The sequence below is a fragment of the Topomyia yanbarensis genome, chromosome 3 (genome assembly GCF_030247195.1).
Source record: "Topomyia yanbarensis strain Yona2022 chromosome 3, ASM3024719v1, whole genome shotgun sequence".
In the NCBI taxonomy this organism is placed as follows: domain Eukaryota; kingdom Metazoa; phylum Arthropoda; class Insecta; order Diptera; family Culicidae; genus Topomyia; species Topomyia yanbarensis.
In genome coordinates, this window is record NC_080672.1 from 42,515,098 (window position 1) to 42,535,171 (window position 20,074).

General features: G+C 38.1%; 1 protein-coding gene across 3 annotated transcripts in view; it reads left to right on the forward strand.

The window, feature by feature from the left end:
* The window catches only part of LOC131692065 (SH3 and multiple ankyrin repeat domains protein 2), a 415,982-nt gene that overhangs the window by 121,165 nt on the left and 274,743 nt on the right, over nt 1–20,074 (forward strand). The gene's annotated exons all lie outside the window — the stretch shown is intronic.

Here is a 20,074-nt window from a genome sequence, read left to right on the forward strand (position 1 = left end):
ATGCATCGTTGTGGATAGAGAATCACGACTAACTTATGAAAATGGCTTATTGTAAAAAATCAATCTAACCGATTTTCTTTTCAAAATACACATTTAAAAACCGATTTAATCCGCCTATCAGTGAGATAAGACATTTCTTACAATTATCACTCATCATTCATTAGTCTGCCAAACTCACACGAAGATGGCAAGCAACTAGATATGAGATAAGATAAAAATAATAAATTAAACAAAATTAAAATAATTATGAAGCAGAAAAAATCAAAAAAAAGTTATTCATAAATGGATAGAATGATTAATATAAATCAAAAAAATAAAATAAATAAATCAAATTAGCTCAAATGAAAACTAGACTATATTAAAAAAAACTTATAAAATTAAGAGAGTAAATTAAATTGTTTCAAGCTAACAACTGTCATCCAATAATAAAAACAATTGACTAAACCGAATTAATAAAATGAAAAAAACTGAATAAAATATATGAACTGGGAAAATTAACAATTTAGTAAAATGTTTAAAATAAATAAAATAAATCTTATGAATAAAACCAAACGAAAATTGTGTTAATAAGACAAATAATATGAATGATATAGGGTTCCAAAACCATTTTTCTTAAAAGTGTTGGAGTAAAGAAACACGAAAAACCTGTTTTGATCAAGATAGGTGCTCCTCTAGCAGTGTTAGAAACTGCTTAATTTTTACATACCGATTCATAATACACATCTCTTGAAAAGTTTTGAATAGATTAATTGGCAGAAAAAATAGCCGAAAGGAGTCCAAATTGATGAGATTTATCAGTTTTCAAAAATATTGAATAACAACGAAGATATATCAAAATATAATTTTTCACTGATAACTGAAAATGTCTCTGGCAGCACTGCTCCAGTGTAACCCAATCAGAACAATTGCAATAACTTCAGTTCTACGAATATTTGTTGTAACTATTTGCGCTCAAATAAATGATAATAGTCACAGTTATTAGTTTTACTTGTTTTTGTGAGGAAATCTTGTCTAATCCCAAAGTGATAGCTGATTGAAAACGTTATTGTTTATAAATAACAGGGCAAGCAGGGGTTCAAAAATTCTATAAAGCGAATAGAATGAACAAAATAAACAAAATGAATTAATTATCAAATAAATAAAAAAAATCTTTCAATTCATTTTATCATTTTGTTTCATTTTGTTTATTTTGACCAATAAAATGATAAAATCTACGACATTAAAAGATAATAGAACTAATAGAATAAGTTAAATTATGTCTTATTAATGTTCTGGATGAAATGAATAAAATGCATGACTGAACAAATTTCGACAGAATATTAAAATGAATAAAATGTGTAAACCGGAAACAAAAGAGAAAATTAAATAACATGAAAAAGTGTATAAAATAAGTTAAATGAATGATACGAATAAGAAGCATGAGGTAATAAAAGATACATGAGGTAATAAACCAATTTACCAGAATAAGTACTTAAATTCATCGAAAAGCAAGTGACCATTGAAAGTGTCCCTGGACTGCTTTTGAGACACGAACATTCTTGAAATTACAAGTCGTATTAATCGTATCGTAAATAATATGCTTTGAATCACATTGATCATGAAAAATGTATATTGGGGTTCTCAGCATAGCTCAGTGTCAGTTGTAGTTACACAGTGATATGTATGGCAAAATTTCGGTGAGACCAACTATCTGTCCAATGCATAAACTCTGATTGTAATCCTCTTTAATCTACGTGTAGAATATGGTGAACTTCAACGAAACGTCTGCTGAATTATCCAATTCATCCCCCATCGATAATTCAGGGGGCCTTTGGGTCCATTTTTGCCGGATCTAATTTATGTATGTATTTGAAATTTGATCCGTTAATTTCCATAAAAGTGCATTCCATTACAATGAATATGCATTTTCAATAATATCCCAAAACAGGTATTCTTAATTTAAAATTCAAAATTCAGCAGAGATACGAAAGTTTTAAAAAATGCACGTGGGATGTCTCTTTTCAAAATTTCCGTCTTCAAAGAACCACTGGGTAATAACCCAGTTTGAAACACCCAATAATTTCCTTAATTATAGTATATAGAAACGCTCAGTATAGATTTGAATTAAATTAGAGTTGATGTAGTGTTCGTTTTTTGGTCACATGACTCTCCTTAGTGCAACGTTTCGAAGGAATAGCCCCTCATCTTCAAAGAAATGGAAACATAAATTGGTTATAGTTTTCTCATACTACAGATATTGTGCGTATTTTGTCAAGACTACAAATATTTTCTTTTTCAAGTAGAATGTAATATTGAGTTTGTTTACGCAAGTGGCTCAGCTCTATACTAAAATGGAACTATTTATAGGGAAGAGGAAGACAAAAATAGGCTTGTTTTCTTTAAGCTGCACAAATACATCGCAATATTAAATTAGCCTGAATACTAACATTATTTTTATATATGCGGCGAAATTTTGATTCCTTACATCTTCATTATACATGATGCAACTAGTAATTTTTACACCATAATTAGTATAACATAAATCTTGCAAAAGAAGATAAATATTTTCACTAGAATTTCGTTATTCAAAAATACAGTTGCTCTCGGTAATGCTATAATATGAATATGAATTATATGAGAAATTTATTTTCTCACTACTAGGTAAATTACTTGATGATCTGTGTATTCATATAGCATCTAAAGTCTCTCTCACTACTGAACGCAATGCTTAATCCAACGGGTAAATGCATCTACTGTGGACAAGTTTTCATTTCGAAATGAATTTACACATTGTTTTGTCTTTGAAGTGAACTTGCGTAATAATTTTTGAGAAATAGTTAATTAATTATTAAGTAAATTATCAAAGTTCTTTCGAATTCGAGTTCCTGGAATCACGCAGATGTGTTTCCATACCCGGATATTAAAAATCGGTTTAGTTTTACCTCTAAAATACCAGTAAAGCAATACTCTGTATGCAACGGTCTCATTTTTAGTTAGCCGCTCGAGAACGGATTTTGACAATCTATAGCTTGTTGGAAAGATATTTTAACAAGATTTCTAATTATGTATACGTAGTATGGCTACACTGCTTTGTTTGAAAGTTATTTGCTTAAAACTCTTTGTGTTTTGACAAAGTCATCCATATCTCATAAAGAAAACAACATATCGTAGAACAAAAATAATAGTGTCAAATGGCAACGTTAGGCCTTTAATTTGAAACTAATTTCGGTAAGATCGGTTTAGCGATTACTGAGAAAATTACATGACATTAGTGCACATACATACATCCCCACACACAGAAATTGTCCCAATTTGTCGAGCTGAGTCGATTTTTTCATAGTTTGAGCGTTTCTTTTGTAAGAAATGTAAAAAACGGCTGCATTTAGAAAGGTCATCGTCATCATATTTCATATAATTCGTTTATTTGAGATGGCTCAATGCGTGAGCTCAACGGAGCCGAAGGTATTTTATATATGAATAGCAAAAAAACACTGAACCCTTAGACCGCTAATCATTTGTATATGCGAAGGTTCTTTTCCTCGGTGGTGTTGCTTTCGTCCATACTTGAAGAATTGTTTTTTGTTGATTGGCCGTGAAATCGGCCTCTTTATTGCTTGCGCTTCTTTTTGACAAGGCTTGTTGTTCCTGCAAAAATTCTAGGTGGTGCCGTTGATGATCGAACTTCCATTGGTGCTTTTAGGGGGTGATCTATCTTACAAATCAAAAAAAAATCGTTTCTTTTATAGCTTAGCGCCCGGACGAACGCGGTCGGGGAAAATACCATTCGTTCGTCTACTTGATTTTTTAGTGTTTTCTCTACATTTCACTTTTAAGATTCGTTTTTTCGCATAATGACAGCTTGAATGAATCGAACAAAATAAAATTTACTCACAAGTGTCATAAGTTTCGATTATTAGCTTCAATTTCGTCAAGCATTTACTGATACAAAAATCTGCAACGACAGCTTAGGCTTTGTTTGGACGAATCAGAAGCACTGAAGCATCCTTGTCAGAAATGGCTGCACACACCCCCTAAGCTTCGGCTCGAGTATCGATTTGCCGTTCTATTTAATATCATCAGGTGTTGCTTCAATGGTGTCCGTGTAATAGCCATCATTTACATTTAATATATAGTGTGAATCAGTAAATCACGATTTGTCAACCAGAATAACGAATTTTCCATTCGTAAAGTGTTTACGGTGAAGTGTGCGGCAACAAATTTGTATCTGTTTCGAGTTGTTTCGCCATATATTTTGGGGCTGGCGAATGTTTATGAAAAATTACGTTATTGTTCTTCAAAATGCAGTAGCCAGTCAAGCTTTAAATACCAAATTTTTGTCCCAATTTGTGTGTTGATTGTTCAACCTTGTTTTTGGCATTTTACAGCCCATTTTTCTTTGTTCCGACACATGAACATCATATTTTTCACTTAGTTTTGGTGAGCGACCGCATTTTTTTATAATTTCGGCTTTTTGCCATCCTTGAAAACATTGTAAATAGTTGCGCAAGAGATTGGCTTGTGTCTGAACACTTAAAGAATTTCATTTGCACCAATTTTTCCAATCAGACGGATTTACGTAAATGCAATTTTATACCTGTTTCTGTAGTATAATAGACGATTGAATTTAGTTTATAAACTTTCCGAGCAGATTAACATTGACGAGATTCTCTTAGCAGGTTCTGTGCAGAGTTTTTCATAGGATACAGTATATTTAAAGAAGTGAAATATGGCGATCTGATTTTCATACGTACACAGCGTGGTCTATGTATCATAATACAGGAATGCAAAATAAGCAGAGTTGACCGCATTCTTGTCCCACGAACACAGTAATAGGCAGTGACAAACGACCATAGTTCCATAAACATGGCGACTAAACATTTTCATCATCAACAACGCGCTTCAAAATACTAAACTAAGTTTTTATAGTCGTTTCAACTTGGCCATTATCAGTACCATAAAGAGTTTTACAATCAAAATTTCGACAAACAAGAATGCAGGTAAATTGATTTTTTTTTAATCGATTCACTTTTTTAAGTTGAATTTGTTTAAAATACAGATAAAATAGTTAGCTAAGATTCCAGTTGACTGAATTGCCAGGCTTTTCGTTCAACTCCTACCCTCAGTCACTGTACAGCTACCAAGTCCATTTGATTCACCACAGAACACCTGCGTTATACTGCTTCTCGCACCATTCGCACATTGTTTGTGCCTTACCACTCTACTTTTTTCCGTAATTGCAAGATCCTGAAGCTTGACAAACTAGCACGAACAATCAATCGGCTTACCTCAATAAACTTTTTTCCAGGCATCATTTTACATAAATTTTCAGATTGAAGATACCAGTTATGATAAAAAATGTCACTTTCCACGTCCCAGACACAGATAGCCTGCCAAATCGGATATTTTTGGCAAACTTCTTCAGTTGTTTGAAAATGTCTGTCAGCTTCCACTTTGGTTTGCCACCACTCCTCTCACTTTTATCGATTTCGCTAGCTCGGCATGTGAGTGATTCTGATGTTTCCGATTCGTCAGCTACCTGTTGATGCCTTGAACCACTTGCTTGGGTGACATTTTGGTAACTGAGGAACAAATGTCAAAATCGAAATAGATGAATCATTCCACGTCAGATTCACGTCGACCTAATTTTGATCGTAGCAACTTTTATTTCACAGTCTACTTTCTACTTCTGCCCAAGTCAGACGTACAATCAAACCAAGTGAACAAAAACTAGCAACCTCTCGATCTAGTGTACATTGTCTCGAGAACAAAGGAAACTTTTAATTTATTCTTGCCATCATGAGTAAAGTTGACGAAAAATCTCTGCTCCGACCCAACGCAGCGGTCGTTGACTTTAAATTCTGTTCACTAAGATTGAGTTTTCGTGAAGTGGAATACCTACTGAAGGTGAAGATGCAGCTTAAGCTCAAGGAGGTTATGTATCTACAGTAACATCATCTTCGTAATGTCGTACTCATATCATTCAACACGTTAGCACAAGCCGAACGTTTCGTTTTGCAGAACAACTTGAAGCACGTGGCTCAAAGTGATAAAGTTGGAATTAAGATTCCCGTGTATATAGAAAAAGACTATGTAGATGTAAAGTTACATGACCTATCACCACGTACCCCTCCTGATCTAATCGCAAAATACATGTCGCAATACGGCGAAGTAGAATCAGTTACACGTGATAGTGGAGAAATTTCTTCCCGGGTACACCTAACGGTGTTCTTGTGGTGAGGATGCGGATCGAAAAACCTATCCCCTCCCACTTGACTATAAAACTCAAAACCCACGAAGCTACTATTAATCAAACTACGTTATGCACCCATGAGGGGCAAATTCCCACGTACAAGTATTGTAATCAAACAGCACACCGCGGACAACCTTGCGCGGAAGATACAGAGGAGAATGCATCTCTACCGATTGCCAACGAATCCACGGTAAACCAACCCTAAAAAGAGCTTTCAATACCAATACCTGAACCACAAACGGTTGAAAAATTTGTGACAGCTGTTCAGTTCATATTGACAACTGCCAAAGCAGCACCCCCAGAAACCACTGTAAGCAACATCGGTGATGTAGATAATAGCAATGACGACGGATTTACATTGGTCACCCGTAAGTGCAAGAAGCAGGAAAGAACATCTGGTCGCGAGCACCAAGGCACTTTTAACGATGAGGACCTTGATGTGGAGGACAGGAGACAATTAAATGGTCCCCATGACGCAGTAGGCGAGCCGCGAAAGAAGGTCTCCACTCGCAATAAAAAGTTACGCGCACGAGATCCAATGGACAATCAATAATATTTGTTTTGCTTTTATTTTTTACATATTGTAAACACATAAAAGATCCACGGCTCCGTTAAACTATCGCTATGAGCCGTGTCAAAAAAACGAAATCAAAAAATAAAAAACTTTTATTTCACACATTACAGAGTTGATTTCCATACTAATGATGGTTATTTTCCTATTCAGCAATCGTACCATTTCACCACTTCAGTTGATGAAAAAATGCGGTTCCTAGAAACTATGTCAAAAACTTTGTTTCTTTTTTACCATTTTCTTCCACTCCAACAAAGTACATTTGATAAGAATTGATTGAAGAATATTAGAGTAACATGTAGGGTTCCTAGTACAGATCCTTTTTGGCGTGAATCGATTGTGAAGTCCTTAGTACCAGCAAAGGCGGAAAAATACCGGTACAGAAATATTTTTGTCAAAAAACTAAAAAACACCAGAGTGAAATGAAATGTGCAAAAATACACTTTTATTGTTAAATTGCTTTAATCTACTTTCTAATCTTGCCCAGGGGAGAACCAAGAAATTTTCCTATTATAGCTTTCAATAAAGCAATAATCAATTATTACTGCTTTGTTGCTTATCCACTGCACAAACAGTGTAATATAAGAAACGTATTCCCCGCGCATGATGTTATGTTACCGGACATGACGTATGCAATCACACCGTAATTGCGTTCTTCAACATATTCGAACTGCTTTCTAAATTTAATGAACAAATCAGTGATTTAGCATATTTTTTATGTATAAAACAATACTATTTGCGCAACTGTCATGTCGTAATCACAAAAACACGCTTTTTTCGTTAGTATCTCACGGTGAATGGGTTAAGCCATCATATCCTTATATACGAATGATGATAAAATCGGGGTACGATAATTTGTACCGCACCCTAATTTGATGTTCCTTAAAGGAATCATGTCAAAATACGGAGAAGTGGAACTCATTGTTCGAGACAACTTTCTCCCATACATCCCGAACCGAACGTGTTGTGAGAATCCAGATGACGAAACGTATTCCTTCTTACCTAACATTGAATTAAAATCAACTATACTCAAACAACGCTGATCACAAACTCAGATCAGATCCCCACGTGCCATATTTGGATCGAGGTTAGGTACTAAATCGGCATTAGTTCCTTTGTAGATTAATATTTAACTGCAAAATAATACAGAAAATTATATAGACGGTATACAGCGAATTCCAAAAACAAATCATTTATTATACTAGTTTACAAATTTTGGAGTAATCTCGTTAAGTTAAGTAAAACACGTTTTGGATATTCTACAATTATTAATCCATACCTCGTATAAACCACCAGATTATCCATTTAAACCTTTCCGAAACTTTAAAAGAAGAATATCAGTCGATTTATTAGATCATCACGATTCAATTCATGCAAAATACCTGCTGGAAAAACTATCGGCTTAGCTGAATGGTGCTTTTGAAAAAGTGGCTGTTGTTATTTCATTGCGCAGTTGTGTTGCGTACCCCAGTACGGTGTGGTAGTGTGACAAAAAATCACAGCCACTTTTTCAAAAGCACCATTTAACGAAACCGATAGTTTTTCCAGCAGCTATTTTGTGTGATTTGATCTAATAAATCGGCTGATATTCTTCTTTTAGAGTTTTGAAAAGGTTTAAATGGATAATCTGGTGGCAAAGCTGAACACAATTTTTCCTACCCATACTACCCAGCGTTCAAATCTAACACATGCTCAAAAAAGGTAACTTGAACCTTAAAATACACATTTACTAGAAAATCTCCAATAAGAGTTTTTTAGGTTCAAATGGGAAATATAGTTATGTAAAGTAAAAAACTTTTTTTTGCTTCATTGTTTCGAAAAAGAATGATTCATAAGTTCGCTATTTTACGATATTTAGATAGTTCATTTCTGAAAAGAACACATTTTTTCGCCTGTTGATCAACGGCAACCGGGACGCACCGTAGAAAGCAATATGGAATCCCCCAATCCTCCCAGCACAGTCGTGCCTCTCGCAGTCAGCAGTATCTTCAGTCGTCCCGGCCCTGTGTCTGGGAATGGAGAGGGGGACTTCCAAATTGCCCTCTTTGGCAGGTATTTTAAAAATAATTTTGATGAATCAACCGTTTTTCCTGATGGAACTGCTTGTTCTAGCTCGAATGCTTCCGACTGTCAATTAATAAGTCAACGATGTCAGCCGTCAGCTGGAAACCTCCTGAGGAGCACTCCAACTTCCATCACGGGTGCTACCAATTCATGCAGTTCACCCGCGCCTTCTGCTGTTAGCAGTCATTCCAGTCGCCCCGGTGTGCATTCCAGACGACGGAATCAAGGAGTGCCGGTCAGCCTTTCGTGTCTAAAATCGTCACCCATCCACTTATACTATCAAAATGTGGGTGGCATGAATTCCTGTGCAAATACCTATCGCCTAGCTACCTCGGACTGCTGTTACGACATTATCGCATTGACAGAAACATGGCTAAATGAGCAGACCCTTTCCAGCCAGGTGATTTGCTCTGACTACGAGGTTCTCAGATGTGACCGGAGTCCTCTCAACAGCCACAAATCCTCCGGAGGCGGTGTTTTGCTCGCTGTGCGTCGTGGATTAAAAGTTCAACATATAACAAATGATGCTTGGAGCAGCATCGAACAAGTATGGGCAGCGATAAAATTGGGAAATCGAACATTATATATATGTGTGGTTTATTTCCCTCCCGATAAAATTCGCGACTCAGCACTAGTTGATTCTCATTCTGAATCATTGACTTCTGTTGTTGCGATGGCGCAACCCACTGACGAAATCATGATCCTCGGCGATTTCAACCTTTCTACAATAAAGTGGCGTTCCATTCATAACGGATTTCTACAACCCGACCCAGACGAATCAGTTTTTCATCCTGGCAGCTTTACTCTTCTGGATGGCTATAGCACGGCTACACTTCTGCAGATTAACAGCACAACGAACGAGAACGACCGGATTTTAGATCTATGCTTCGTTAATGCCAGAGATCAATCGCCGCATATTTCCACCGCCCTCGCCCCGCTAGTAAAGTATGTTCGCCACCATCCGCCTCTTCATCTTACACTCCAGGACGTACCGCCTATGAAGTTTTCGAGCCACGCGCCCACCGTGTGTTACAATTATAAGCGGGCCGACTATAGCAGCATTTTGAATATTTTACAAAGTATTAACTGGGATTCTGTGCTAAGTAAGGATGATGTGAACTCCGCCGCTGAAACGTTCTGCCATATAATGAGCTACCTTATCGATCGTCATGTCCCAAAGTGTAATCAACGAAGTGATCAATCCCCCTGGCAGACAGCCGAGCTACGTCAGCTAAAAACTGCGAAAAGAGCAGCATTACGAAAGTTTACCAAACGCCGTACCTTGTCACTGAGAGCTTATTATGTAAGGCTCAATAACGATTTTAAAAAACTGAACAGTTTTTGTTTTTCAAACTATCAACGAAAAATGCAACGTAAGCTTAAGTCGGATCCTAAATCGTTTTGGAGATACGTCAATGATCAGCGGAAAGAAACCGGCTTGCCTTCTGCAATGTTTTTGAATGGCGAAGCTGGTCATGATTCACAAGCCATATGCAAATTGTTCGCCTCTAAATTTGCGAGTGTGTTCGTCAGTGAGACATTGTCCTCGCAGCAGATTGACGTTGCAGCTAGCGGCGTGGCCCAACTCGAACGGTCAGTGAATGAGATTCGTGTAGAGCACTCGGATATTGTATCAGCAGCATCCAAGCTTAAAGCATCGTCATCTCCCGGGCCAGATGGTGTCCCTGCTGTGTTTTTGAAAAAGTGTATATCTGGTTTGGTGGAACCACTCTGTCAACTATTCAAAATGTCACTGACAACCGCGATTTTTCCTCAATTGTGGAAAGCAGCTTTCATCTTTCCTGTCCACAAAAAAGGTGATAAGAGGAACATTGACAATTATAGAGGAATTTCTGCGCTCTGTGCCATTTCCAAGCTCTTTGAGTTAGTCGTGGTGGAGTCAGTGTTTTTTCACTGTAAGGAATATATTTCTAAAGACCAACATGGATTCATGCCGAATCGATCGACGTCGACGAATCTACTATCTCTAACCTCTTTTGTGTCCGAAGGGTTCGATGCGAGTCAACAAACTGATGTTATATATACTGACTTATCTGCAGCTTTTGACAAAATCAATCACGATATCGCAATCGCTAAATTGGAAAAACTTGGCTTCAGTGGATCACTCCTGCGATGGTTCCAATCCTATCTCGTTGGCCGTCAACTCAGTGTGAACATAGGTGATGCATACTCCAAACTATTCTCCGCAACGTCTGGAATTCCGCAAGGAAGTCATCTCGGACCTTTGATATTCACTCTCTATTTCAACGATGTAAACTATCAGCTGAAAGGGCCACGGTTGTCGTATGCAGATGACCTGAAAATTTTCAACAGAATTAAGAGCCGAACGGACGCACTTTATTTGCAGCAGCAATTTGACACTTTCAGCAGATGGTGTGAAAACAACCGAATGAATCTGAATCCGGCGAAATGTTCTGTGATATCGTTCTCCAGAAAAAAGGATCCCATTGAGTTTGAATATAACTTGTCTGGAGCTCTTGTTTCCCGGGTGAGCTGCGTTAAGGATCTTGGAGTGCTGTTAGATTCGAAACTTACATTTAAGAATCACATTTCGTATGTTGTTGGTAAAGCATCGCGAAGCCTGGGCTTCATCTTCCGTACGGCTAAATCCTTCACAGACATTTATTGTCTCAAAAGCCTCTACTGCTCTTTAGTGCGCTCCACGCTGGAGTATTGTTCGTCAGTCTGGAACCCGAATTACATGAACAGCAGCGATCGAATTGAAGGCGTTCAACGAAAATTTATACGGTATGCTCTTCGACGCCTGCCTTGGCGCGATCCTTTTCGTCTACCAAGCTACGAGAGTCGGTGTCAACTCATCCAGCTCGATACCCTTCAGCGCCGTAGAGAAACTGCAAGAGCCTTATTCATCTCTGATCTTCTGTCAGGACGCATCGATTCTCCAGATTTATTAGAGCGAGTCAACATCCAAGCAAGGTCCAGAACGTTACGCGGAAACGTTCTTCTGAGAGTGCCGTTTCGACGAACTATTCAAACAGCTAATGCCGCTATCACGGGACTACAACGCCTCTTCAATCGTGTGTCGCACTTGTTCGACTTTCATTTGTCTCGGATAACTTTAAGAAAGCGATTCCTGCAGTTTTTTAAATGTAATTAATTTAAGTTTCCATCATTGGGGCCGAGTGCGGCCTGTTGATGCGTGCGATAAATAAATAAATAAATAAATAAATAAATTTTTGGTTGTGTCAATGGGTTGAGAGATTTCATCGTTATCTTCGAAAGAACCTGAAAGAAAAAATGCAGACAAAACACGCAAATATCGAGTAGATGTGTATCTTTTCTTTACTTTAAAAAATCTAAGAAAAAACGTTCTTTTTCGTCTCCTAAAACAGACTACCTCCTTAATAGTTCTTACTGGTTGGTCGATTGTCTGTGATTTAACCTTAATTCTGAGTATTTGTATCGATATTACTGATGTTTCCTGCTCGTGGGTTTGCGTGCATTGACACGGTCTGATTGGCATAAGTGCATAGCGTAGTATGAGCATAAAGTGTGTCTTATTCCAGGATAACGAATGACGGAATAGATGGACTAGCCGCAATCTCACAACCCGAGCGCCGTTTTGTGTACCGGGGAAAAAAGAATAATAGTCCTCCCAACACCTTCCTTAACCTTCCGGCACTCGCGCTAGTGTTCTGAGTGTACGTCGCTCCGAAAATGCAGCGAAATCGTGTTTAACGGGGGGTAAGGTTAACTCAGTAAAAAACACAGTTTAAAAAAATGGTTGTGGCGATACAGAGAACAACATTTACAACAATATTTACTCAAAATTTCATTTCAAAATATTGAAAGTTGAACGGGTGACAGTGAATATCAAGAGGCGCCTCTTCAAATACTTGGTTTACGGTGTACATCATCACTATAACTCAATATCTACGAGACCAATCGTTTTGAAATTTAGTACAGTTTTTCTTCGCAATATTCCTCAGATAATGACGATAGCTTTTAATTTTTTTTTCTGGATTTTTGAATTTTTCGTTGCACTTTGAATCCAAAAACTCGATTTTTGCTAAAAAATATAATTAACATGTTATTGTAAAAATAATAATAATTTTAATAAAAAAGGTAGCTTCCTTTGAAATGATATTAAAAAGAACTGGTCAAAATTTCGGAACGATTGGTCCAGGAGATTTTGTACTCCTGAAAATTCACTGCCTCTCGCCCGATTTTCAAGATTTCGCAATTAAAATTTAGGAAAATGTTGTTTAAATGTTGCTTTATTGTCTGTAAATTGACTGAATAGATTAACACTTTCTGCACGGGGAAAAAATGTGAGCGATATTTTTTCACCAAAAATACCTTAAATGAATATAGAGATAACTTTGGAACGGGTCATTCATAAAAGATTACGTCAACTCATGTGGATTAGGGAATTTATCTGCTACATACCACCGGAACATATCGAACGTGACAAAAATAAATGAGTAGGCCTAAATCAATTTCGCGCAATACTCCTATTACGTTTGACATCGCCTATCACCGTGCAAACAAGCAAAGCGCACATTGGAACGGAACTTCACTTCAGTTTAAAACCAAAGTTCCGTGCGGTCCCTGCATATTGCTTGTATTAGCTCTAGATTTTTGTATGTCACAGTTGGCTTACTGAATTGGTTACTATGGCATCGCGGGTGGTGTGAAGCGCAGCTTCAACCCCTTTGTTATATTACTGCATTACCTTAGTAACAATTAAGGCCCCTAGTATGGGTCAACAAGCGAGCCGCTTGTGCGTGTCTGTGTTAAGCGTCGCAGTCGTCACAAGAACCTATCTTCGTCTCTTGGGGTACTATGGGTAGGTGAGCCCGTTGTGTCGTAATACCTATTACTGTCTTTATCCGTCGGTTATAACGTGGAAGCCGTATAACATTCATTTGTCAAACCCACATTCTCGCAGTCGTAGCAATTTTGGTGCCTTGAACCTCTTAATTGCGCGTCATTTTGTTAACGGAAGAACAAATGTCAAAATCAAAATAGAGGCATCATCCTGCGCCAGGCTCACGTTGATCTAATATTGATCGCAATATCCTTTGTTTAGATGATTTCCATACTAACGATCCTTATTTTCTTATTCAACATTCGCAACTTTTTACCTTTTCATTTAATGAAAACCTGTTTTAATACTCCCTAAGGTGCAATTTTGCCTTTCTCATTAATCCAAACTACGATTTCATGGCTGGTTATGTTCAATATAATGGTGGTAAAGCCTACTACATATTTAGTACGATTTGCACTTATATACACAGTCGAGAACTTGCTTACTTACGTGTAGACGCTGAAACACTTGACACCAGGGGCGGATCCAGGGAGAGGGTCCTGGAGGTACGGGCCTCTCAGAAAATTTTCAACCTGTTAAGAAATTTTAAAACTGTTTCAATTTAAAATTAGTTTCAAACTCAAAACCATTTGAAACCAAATTTGGGAATCTAATGGGGTGCTTTAGGAAAGGGTAGTGTGATACGTGGATGGAAGGTCAACCTGTCACCACACACCCCCAACTACGCCACTGTTCAAATACAGAAAACCTAAAAATTTTATAGTAACGATTTTCAGAGTGATTTCTATATGAGAGCAGAAAATGTGCCAGCACAAAAAGGTAAATTTTCGTGATTTTATAAAATCTCAGCATTTTATGCATTTTAAAGACATTTGACAAAGTTGCAAATACGATTTTGAAATTTTCTTTTGAGCATTTTTCAATTTTCAACCGCCAAAACTACTTTGGTTAGTCATTGTTGATCTAGACTGGCAAGTCCAAGTAAATTGGCACCCATTTTAAAAAGTTTTGTAGCATAACATGGTGGTACCAGTTTATATGGAAAATTGCCCTCTGGCCGCACTCTTCAATGCGTAACTCCAGAACCGGAGCTTTGATCGATATAATAATTCAATAGACATGACAAATAATTATTTTTGAGTCACTCTAATGAGTAATAAAGGTATTTTCTAATAAGTTTCATTATCAAAAACGATCCAGTGAACGAAGATTATAAAACAAAATTTCTAAGAACAGTTTCCGCAATAAAAATATTTTGAGCCACCCTAATGATCGGCAAATTTATATTTTCAATATGTTTCAATATCAGAAACGAACTAGGTGTACCTAATTTACATAAAACCCCCTTATTTGAACCAATACGACAAAGTTTTGACTTTAGTTTACCTTTAAAGCAATTTATTTACCATATTGACACGTGGCAATCTGATTTTCATACGTACACTGCATGGTATGTGAACCATCATAATACAAGCTATCCGCCTTTCCACCACACTAGTACCGTAGGAAAGTGAAATTTCAAAACTATGCAGAATCAAGTTTTTGTAGCATTTTAAGGCAAACGTGGTGAAACAAGCATGCGTGTAAATTGATTTTTATCCAATATTTGAATTATTTTTCTTTTTTGAGTTATTTACATAAAGTACAGAAAAAAATATTCAACAATGTTTCCGCTTGATCGGCTCTGAATTGCGCGGTCTCTTGTTTAACTCCCCCTCCCCTACCGGCGGTCGCGTAATTATGTTCTGCCTAAATGTACACTTGACGTTACAAAACGATTTCGCAGTAATTTCATAACGATGCAGACTCAGTGCACTGCGCGACTTTCGAAAATGTAGCTTTTACCCTCTGATCCTGTACAGAAAATTCGTCCACACTGTTTGATGTATATTGTCAGTATTCTCTTCAGGTTCCGCTTGACGTTGGCCAAATATTTCTTGACTGAGAGGAGCTCTGGCGTGTTTAAAAAATTATTGTCCTTGGGAACCATTTGCACGTTTTTGGTAGCATACCACTCGATGGCCTATTTTTCGTAATGATATCATCCCGAATCGGGACTACAAAATAGCACCAAACAATAGACTCGACTTCAATAAAGGCAGGAGTCGTTTTTCCAAACACTGGTATACTTTATATTACCTGATTTCTTGATCAAAGGTGGCTACATTCAAAATGACGCTTTCTAAACTCTGAGGTACAGATGGCCTGCCAAACCAGATGGTTTTTAGCAAACTTCGACGGATTCATATGCTTGACAATGTCTGCTACCTTCTTCTTTCCAGTTGCCGTATAAAACTCCTGTTTCTTTTAACGATTTCGATACCTTGGCATACGGATGTTTGCGAGGCGCCAGTAAAATTTTGATGCTTGCGCGCAATTTTTATAACTGAAGAACAAATGTCAAAATCAAAATAGTGATATCAATCTGCATCAGGTTCAAGTCGACCTAATTTTTTATCGCAATATAGACGAGTTCTATATTAATGATCCTTATTTTCTTATTCAACAATCGTACCATTTCACCATTTAATTTGATAGGAAAAAATGGGGTTTCTAAACCAAGTAACAAAAAATCTAATGTTACTTAATTTTGCCGATAACGATTCTTCTTCCATTTTTTTCCTGAAGAGTACAAAGTACACTTGATAAGAATACAGGTATTGCATTACGCCTCGATAGTGGTGCATCGAGGAGACCGAGAGGACTTATGCGTCTTTTTTATGTTATATGTTGCTTCATACTCTGCACCTGCGCATACCAACGCTAAACCACTGGTCTATGCGCGGTGGCGTGGCCGACTGGTGGATCGACGTAGATTGACTTTTGCTGTGTGCCGTGTTTGCAAATATTGTACTATTGGTGGTATTCGTGGACGGAGCTCACGGAGGGAGTCATTGTGTGTCCATTTATCGGTCGACTTCGTCATCGTGCATATACCAATTAAATTAATTTAATAAAATAGAATAAGTAGAAAACTATTAGTTGTAACTTTGTGATAATCGTAGTTTTTCGTACTAGTGTACAACTGTTATGTGCTAGTCGTATGTCTATCTATGTATGTATTCGTCTGAGTATTTATGACAGTTGGGTCAGGGAATGGATGCAGAAATGACGTATATGATAGAATAGTGGCTAATACTTCTGGTCATCAAACTGAGCATTAAAAATAAAATAAATTTACCGACGCACACGAGTCATCCATTCCCGGCCAGCAGGGCATGATGTACATCTATTAGTTTGATTTTCCATTATTTATGTATACCAAAATAGTATTGTTCAATTTATACACTTCTAGTCAAGCTCTTCGCATCTTTTTTCTTTATTCGGCATGTTGTGATTCCTTTTATTAGTATATCTGTACTATACGCTATCTATACTCATATAGGTACAAACGCTCGTGGCCTTCGCGATAACACAACCCTGGCCGCAAACGCGACCATGCAATTGCAATAATCCACATATACTTACGCCCGCGATTTCGCCTACATGAAGATACCCCGGTAGTTAAGTAAACGTGGCATCTTTAAACTTTCAAACGCGGTTTCAAACATTAACCCACCACTAGCGCGATTATGAAACGGTCACGTCCGAAAGTTTTACCAGTCTGGACCAATGCCTTCAGTTGAACCTGTCAAAAAAGTGACGCTCATATTCACTAAACAACACTTTTCATGGTGACATGACCTGGAACTCAAGTTTCCCCATAGGGAAACGGACTACCATCTGTACCATACACTAAAAATTAAGCTTCAGATTCACGGTCCGCGCGCGATCAAACAAGAATACACACTACATCATTATAAAATCAAAATTATACACGCGAAGTCACATACACGTGACAAACACGTTAATATACAAATGCTTGAGCTCTTCACGACCATCCACGGCACCTACACCCGCAATCTCGTAAACATGATAACATCCCGGTGATAAAGTGAGTGTCTCAGCTCCTATAAACTTTCAAACGCGGTCTCAAGCGTGAACCTAAAAACTCCCGCACTCGCACGATCATGAATCGGTCGCTTCCGGATGTTTCTATCCTTGATATCAGTAGACTAGGCCTATGCCTTCAATTCGATCAATTAAAAAAAAAAGAAAGCTCTCATATCCACTGGACACCACGTTACATGGCGACATGACCGAGGACTCTAGTGATATGGGGTAACTTACTCCCTGTCAGAATGTGAATTGTACACCGAAAACTAACTATCAGAATGAAGGTCCGCGTGACCATCTAAGAACGCACGCGTATATAGGAAATGCCACAAGGTTACAAAATCCAGTCTTGTACACGCGAAGTCACATGAACGGGAGCACACGTGACAAACACGTTAACGTACGAACGGTTAAGCCCTTCGCGATTAACAACGCACACCTACGTTCGTGATCGCGCAAACTTAATAACACCCCGGTAATAAGGAGAACGTTTTAGCACTCACGAAGTTTCAAACGCTGTCTCAAACACGAATCTACAAACGTCCATTTTCGCGCGCTCATGAATCGGTCACGTCCGGAAACCATTACTCTGTGTCTTAATAACTTAGGTCCATACATTCAGTAGGACCAACCAAAAAATAAAGCACATATCCACTAGACAACACGTTCCATAGCTACATCACCGGGCACTCCAGTGATATGGAAGATCTCACACTCTTTTAGCATCTTAGCAGTACACCAAAAAATAAAGTATTGGATTCACGGTCCGCGCGCGATTATCCAAGAACACACGCGAATATGCGAAAGACACACGGTTATAAAATAGAATTCATACACGTGAAGTTACGTACACGTTAGCACACGCGACATGCAAACGCACACGCGATCGAACACGTTAACGTACAAATGCTCGAGCTCTTCGCGATGATACACGCGATCGCGAGTCCCTACGCCCACACATACCTGAACCGTACAATGGATATCACATTCAGAATCACGGCCCGCTACAATTGGCCTAAAGCAGTGTTTTAGTGGGCGACATTGCCTGTCTCGTCTGCAAATTGTAGTATGTGATTCTGACGGGGAGCCCTTCCGAGAACCTAGCTCCACAGCTCCAGTAGGACAACTCTCGAAAAAAAGAGTACAAAGTACACTTGATAAGAATGGATTGAAGAATGATAGAGATATATGCATGAGAAAATACTAAAATTTGTTATGGACGTTAAAATACCCTGGAACTCAATTTTCTCGTAATCGAACTAAGGCTGTATAGGTTCGTTTGATTTCTGAGATTTTCCGAATTAAAAAAGCAGTAAAAAATATATGGTTTGCAGCGCAAAGCAGAAATTTTATCAAAAATAGTGGGTTTTGGGGACAAAGTATCCCAAAACCCTAATTATCCCTATTTTTTATAAGAACACGTCAAATTTCCATTTCCAAAAAAAGGAGTAAACTGTATTTTTTCGAGTGCTAAGTCAATAGTTATTTATTTATTTTACCTGATATTTTTCCATAGTACCAATGGCAACCCCTTTTCCCTCATATTTTTCCATATTGACTTTAATCAATGTGGGCGGAGGTTAAATATTGCCCAAATTATGTCGAATTTGGCATCTGAGGTTACTTTGCCATAATTTGGAGCGGGCCCCTACCCTCACTATGAGAGGTAAAATGAGTGTCTTTTTGCAAAGCCCTAATTCTGAGTTTTACTCATCTCGATCCTCGCGCCTGTAATAGGAATAGCGGTTCTTTGTTTTAGTTCTAAAAATCATTTTGTTCACTTGTGTAGTGCGACCAGAATTTTGGTATTGGTTAAGGAAGTGAACAAGTTATTTTAAGGAAATGACGTTTAATGTAAGCTGTATGCTTATCACCATTCATTTCCAGAGAAACAGATTTCAGATAGACTTGCCTATGATCGAAAGTTTTTGCGGATTTTTTTTTTGCTACAAGAAACCTATTCAAGCAAAAATCGTAAAAGCGTTGAGCGGGGTCACCTTCTCTAAATGCTTTCTAAGCAAGTGCTCTGCTGCCGCATCGACGCGCGGACGGTCACCACTTTCTACAAACCGACCCAAAGAGGCCCTTCTCCGCGCCTTCGATTAATCCGATTCTACGCCTCGGGGAACTACAGAGGTACAGAGGTACACTTCAACAGAGCTAACAATGCCCTGAACAGAAAATTCCACTTTATACTACACACTATCGTTTTAGGAGAAGAAATGCGGAAAATTAGCTTACATTGGAAAGCGTAGCGCCTCGGTTGAGCCCAACGGCCACCCGGCGGATTAGGTATATTAACCGGTGTGCTTTCATGTTCCGAAGATAGAGAAGTAGAAGAAGAAAAGGCATTCAGGAAGGAAACTGGAACAAACAATACGGCAAACGGGCACCGCCCTTGCATTCCCCTGCCGACCTACCAGAGCAGAGAGCCCTATCAGCAAAACACAGAAGGGCGCAC